Below are 6,000 nucleotides of genomic sequence, written 5' to 3'. Positions count from 1 at the left end.
TTGGATTTCAGGAGATTGTCTTGACCAGGACCACACCCCTAAATGCATTGAAGCAACTGCCATGTGATTGGTTGATTAGATAATTGCATTAATGAGAAATTGAACAGGTGTTCCTAATAATCATTTAGGTGAGTATATATACACACACACACACAAACAAACCAAGCTTCTACGCTTGACAAATGCCATGCTGAGCTGTCATTGGTCAAACAAAAGTCATGTTATAAGACACACATGTCCACATTACCACTAACCAATTAATGTCCATTTTGTGTTAATTGTGTCACAAAGCTCTTTTTGGCAGAGTTCAAAGTGTGCAGGACATTCCTGCATTCACCCTGGAAAATTGATTAGGAGGGATGGGAGCCTTGCCATTTGTTTTGGGTACACTTTATTAATCCCCTTAACCCTGAGGGAAAATTGACTATTTACGTGACCACAGGGTGAGCCTTTGTACAGCACTCCTGGAGCAAAGTTCAGGTAAGGGGCTTTGGCTCAGCTGCATAGGATCCCTTCTGGATTTGAATCAAAGAACCTCCCACATACCAGCACAGATCCTTAACCTCAGAGTCACAAGGATCATCAAGCACAAGGGAAGAAACCAATTCTACATTCATTAAAATTTAATGGCATTATTTTCTTTCCCCTTTGATTACATCTTGCCTGAAGAAGGGGCGCGAGTTGCCTCGAAAGCTTGGATATTGTAATCTTTGTAGTTACCCAACAAAAGATGTCATTTTGTTTGACTTCTCATTTGTTTCTGGACGGCTACATCTACTTTGCTTTGTGATAACAAAAAAATTGATCACAATAAAAACTGCATATGGTAGCCATATTTCTGATCACATGAAAGGATTTCAATTAGGAACAAGTTAGTTTTTAGGGTGAAAATACATTCACAGTTCACATCATTAAAGCATTTCTTCAAAAGACTCTTTCAAATCACTTGCTATGTTCTCTAGCAACATCACTAGGCTCATCAAAACCAGCATGAGGCAGTACAATACAAAAACAAAAAGGCAGATTTGATTCCCCTTAAAATTTCCAGCAGACATCCACTAGACGCAGATTCATGAGGACAGTAACAGACTTCAGTAAAACAGAGGAAACAACAAATGAAAAGGAAAAAAAAAAGTGAACCCTTTCCTTGGTTTGTGGCTCCCTCTACTGGATAACAGAAAGGTTTTGAGAATTTCATGGCCAGCACATACAACAGGTTTTAAACATGGCCTTCCTGTAAATAATCATTAACAGTCTGTTCTACAATAGTGGAAACAACTGAAACTCCGCTCTTACTCCCCATACATCTTTTCCAAAAGTTTGTCTGCCGCTTTAAATTCCATTAGGGCAGCCAGTTACTAACAGACCACTTTAGAATAGCTAGGTCTATTTTTATTCAACCCTGGGTTTACATTAACTCACATGCTTTATTTGCCAAATCTGAACTTCAATCAATTACACCTGTGAAGGTTTTGCCATCTTGCACAATTTTGTGCCAAACAATTACATCCAGTCTTTAGATGGCGCTTGTGGACTGCTGATTAGCAGCACTGGCATGTCAGCGAGTCCAGCAGACCAAAGGACATTGCTGTGCACAACAGGAGCCACACATGGGTAACAGTGAATCTCAACTACATGTTAGCAGTAAGTTCAAGCACTTGCTTTCTTTTATATTAAAGCTTTATATAGAAAAGTGCTAGGGCAGGTCTCCATAAGGCATCAAATATACCAACTTTACATGAACTGCAACACAGCATTCTAATAAGGTTAAAAAAAAAATTGAAGGGACACTTCTTAAATCAGAGTATAGTGTCACTACTGGTACCATGAGACAATACCTGGGGTCTCATTTATCAAGCGTGCGTACGCACGGTTTTATGTGTAAATCATGCGTACGCACAATTCCACTAATAGAATGCGATTCATTAATTTGGACGTGTGCGTGAAAATGTGCGCACATTTAGAAGAACTCCTGACTGTGCGTAAGCAGAATCCCCTAGTGGTAGAGAACTGTAATCACATATAAACCCAGTGCCCTTATACTTTACCACTTAAATGTCAGTGTTGATTCTGAGTTATCTGGAACTGTAAATAATATAAAATCCACAATTGAAGAACTGTTTTTGGAAATGCATTCACTACAATGGCAGACTTTGCGCTTCTTGAAGATTTGCAACAAGCACTTTTGCGCAGAGATCGCGTTTTCATGGACCGCACAGACTTACTCGCTGAGAGTGAGGAGTGGCTCATTAGTCGTTTTTGTTTGCCAAGGGCAATTTTGCTTCATTTGTGTCAGCAGTTCTTGCAACTTTTGGAGAGGCCGACAAAGCGCACCAGTGCAGTAACCGTGCACACTCAGGTTCTTTCTACTATTGGCTTTTTAGCCACAGGCACATTTCAAAGGGAAATTGGTGACAGGTCTGGTATTTCTCAACCCACCGTGAGCCGAATTATGCCACACGTTTTACATGCAATTATATTACTTACATCACAGTACATTATGTTTCCAAATGCCTCAGGGGAAAGGACAAAAATTATGACCGATTTCTATAACATCGCAGGATTTCCAAGTGTAATAGGGGCAGTTGACTGAACACATGTTGCCCTGAAAGCTCCTACTGTTGATGAATTTGCATTTGTAAATAGAAAAGGCTATCACTCCATTAACCTGCCGGTAATCTGTGATGCACACTTGAACCTGCTAAATGTCGTTGCAAACAGCCCCCTTGGGGTTGGGGGGGGAGACACACGATTCCTTCATTGTGCGGAACAGCATCGTGGGACTTCGTCTTGGTAAGTGTGTACCAATTAGATTACTTCTCAACACCATATAGTGTACCGTATTTTATGTTAATCTACATCATTGCAGGGGATCGAGGATATGCCCTTCAATCTTGGCTGATGACCCCAGTGGCAAACCCTGTATCCCAAAAGGAGCTGAATTACAACTGAGCACATGAGCACAGTAGAAGCACAGTAGAACGTGCAATAGGCTTGCTGAAGGCTCGATGGCTGTGTCTGTCAGGCAGAGGAGGCATATTGCAATACAAACCCGACAAGGTTTTGAATGTTTAAATATTTAAATTAAGTTTTAATTATAACTACAATATTAATCAATTTGCTTTAGGTGTGCTATATAGTTAAAGCATGCAGTGTGCTGCATAATATTGCCATTAAAAACGGTATACCACTGGATGAGATGCCGATACAAGAAGATCGCCACATGGCAGAAGGTTTTGACCCCATGCCAAATGCTGTGGCCGTGCGACTAAGAGCAGGGATAATCGAACGGTTCTAAATCTGTTTCACAATATGGAGTAATTGTGAGAAAATGGTGAGATCAATTGGAGCTTTTATCGAACTTGCATGATACATTTAGTGAATCACTAACGTTCAAGTTCACATTGATTTGGTGCAGTTCCTCTCACTACTTCCTCCTGTGTTTTCAGAACCGCATCTGTCAGGACTCAAAACTGACAGATCTATAAAATAAATGTTAAATGAACAATCCAAATCATTTGCAATGGGTTATTTATCTATGAATAATATATCGCAACACAAACATTTGAAAACCTTCGAACCATTTTCGGATGGCTCGGCCTCTCCTGCAGTTGAAGGGATTGCACTTTCAGTGTCACCATCGGGTATTACTCCGCTCATTGACGTTTCACCAATAATTGCTGCTATCTTGTCATCCAATGGTGACACGGAAATAAGACTCTGGCCTCCTCCCGTGGCACTGAGGTCTCTTTTGTGGGCTGCAATTCTTTTAGAGGACACTTTCAAATCAAACCACTTTTTCTTGATTTCTGCAGTAGTTCTACATACAGTTGAGACAGCATTTACCGCATTAGTAACCTGTCCCCATGCCAAGTCATTTTTTTCTTTGACATTCCGCATGAAAAAGCAACAAATTACGTTGTACCTCATTTAAAAGCACTTCCACTTCATTGTCTGAAGTTTTTATTCTTTCCTCTTTTCACGGGATCCATGATAACGGTTCTATAGTGCCCTGGCGGCATTGGGTTTTTATAAGGAAGGTGGTTTGCTAAATAAGGTAATTTGAGGGCATTTCTGTATGCAAATTTAAATTACTATGCACACGCACACAACTTAGATGGAGTGCGATTCATCAGTCATTTCGTACAGCTGTGCGTACTCACGTTTTATAATTCCCAACTTTCTTGTGCTTACGGCTGTTGGTATACGCACTAGTTTAGAGCTTGTTTTATGCACGCTTGATAAATGAGACCCCTGGACCCTACAGAGGTTGCACAGGTAGTCAAACTTCTCCAGGATGGGACATCAATACACACCATTGCAAGAAGGCTTGCGTCCATCGGCACAGTCTCAGACACATGGAGATCCCAGGAGACAGGTGGTTACTCTAGGAGAGCTGGACAGGGCCACAGAAGGTCCTTAACCCATCAGCAGGACCAGTATCTGCTCCTCTGGGCAAAGGGAAACCGGCTAAGCACTGCCAGAGCCCCTACAAAATGACCTCCAGCAGTCCACTGGTGTGATGTCTAAACAATCAGAAACTGACTTCATGAGGGTGGCCCGAGGGCCCGACCTCCTCTAATGGGGCCTTGTGCTCACTGCCTGGCACCATGGAGCTGGATTAGCATTTGCTGCCATAGAATACCAGAATTGGCAGGTACCTCTACAGGCTAAACAATGGCACCTTGAGTGCCATTAGTTCTCGGACGAAATCCCTGGACCCAATGTCAGACCCTGTGCTGGTACAGTGGATCCTGGGCTCCTCCTGGTGCATGACAGTGTCCGGCTTCATGTAGCCAGAGTATGCAGGTAGTTCCTGGAGGATGAAGGAATCGATACCATTGACTGCCCCACCCCCCAGCTCACCAGACCTAAATCCAATAGAACATCTCTGGGACATTGTTTCAGTCCATCCAACGCTGCCAGGTTGCATCTTAGACTATCCAGGAGCTCAGTGATGGCCTGGGAGGACATCTCTCAGGACACCATGTGTCGTCTCATAAGGAGCATGCCCCAACCTCAGGAATATCTATAAGCATGTGGGGGCCATACTGAGTACGATTTAGAGTTGCTGCAATGAAATTTTGGCAAAGCAGACTAGCCTGCCGCATCATTTTTTTCCCCCCCACTTTGATTTTCAGGGTCTTTGAATTCAGCCCTCTGTAATTTGACAATTTTCAAATAACTATGTGGCATCTTTTCATTCCTAAACACATCAGTCCATATCAATACAGATATCCAGCAGGATTCTACCCCCCCTTGAGATGTGTTTTCAAGGTGTTCCTTTAATTTTTTTGAACAGTTTAGAGCAGTGCCAGGGCAAGTCTCTATAGACAAATACACCAACATAAATTGTAACAATGTCAACAAGCAGAAGAGTCTTGGCTGCTCTTACTTACTCAAAAGACTAATTAGACCGGGGGGGTGGGGAAAGCCTTCAGCCCAAGCGTTACCAAACTATTCTGGCAATTGTTTAGCTATAAAAGGAAAACCATGCTTGACAACCATTTATTGTGTAATTCAAGACCAGATATTTCAAAAGGACCTTCTATCACAGATTAAAAATCATTCCAGAATCCTGCCATTAAAATCAGACTCAAGTACAGGCAATCATGGATTTGTGTGAATATGTGCAGATGCTTCTGCATTTACAATACAGAGTCTGTTCATTTTGGACCAAAAACTGAAAGGCAAGTGTCAGTCAAAACCAGTTCATCACATACTGAGCAAATCCACATTTTGTAGCACCAGCAGGAGCCCCATGAGACAGCAGTACACAACATGGCCATAGGAAGTCATGAGGATCACTTATTCCATAAACACACATCACCTTCTGCCACTTATTACACGGTAAAGAGTTAAAGGAATGCCAGTCCAAACATTTGAACAAATGCCTTAACAGTAACCAAATATGTACACTGAAATAGCAAAGGTTCATACTTCAGAAATTGGAGGTCTGTTTGACAAAAATTGGAAGCAATAAAAACGTATACAACTTTA

This window comes from Polypterus senegalus, chromosome 4, assembly GCF_016835505.1.
Source record: "Polypterus senegalus isolate Bchr_013 chromosome 4, ASM1683550v1, whole genome shotgun sequence".
NCBI lineage: Eukaryota > Metazoa > Chordata > Cladistia > Polypteriformes > Polypteridae > Polypterus > Polypterus senegalus.
Note: the sequence above shows the minus strand (reverse complement) of the source record.